We start from the raw sequence: 512 nt of genomic DNA, 5'->3' as shown, positions 1-512 counted from the left end.
CTCACTTAACCTCTCAGAAAAATAGTGTTGTTTAAAATTAAAGATGGGCTGTTTCCCAGTGTTGTGGGGGTCGTGGACAGCAGTGCCTTTTGAAGTTATGGATCATGACTCCAAAAAATTAAGAACACCTGCTCCACATCAACACAAATTTAATTCTAGTGATAGGTTTTGCAATTGAGATAACCAAAACACTACTAAAAAGAGGATAGAGACATTTTCTTAAAGAGATGATGATATGTGACAGCTCAAATCTGGATTTAGATGACCCTTTTCATAATATTTATTATCAAGAGCCATTGCGAAGGGTCCAAAGAACCGTTTGCGGCTCCTTGCCCGATATAGTATATTTACTCTAGGAGGTTTTCAGACCAACTTTGTTTGTTTGTTTTGTTTTACTACAGCACACTACAAAATGTAAACTAAGTTTTAAAGGAATAGTACACCCAAAACATGATTAGCCTTCATTTTCTACTCACCCCCATGCTGAACAACACTCTGGAGTACTTTTTTGA

The sequence above is a fragment of the Cyprinodon variegatus genome, unplaced genomic scaffold (assembly GCF_000732505.1).
Source record: "Cyprinodon variegatus isolate N-32 unplaced genomic scaffold, C_variegatus-1.0 Scaffold1255, whole genome shotgun sequence".
NCBI lineage: Eukaryota > Metazoa > Chordata > Actinopteri > Cyprinodontiformes > Cyprinodontidae > Cyprinodon > Cyprinodon variegatus.
Note: the sequence above shows the minus strand (reverse complement) of the source record.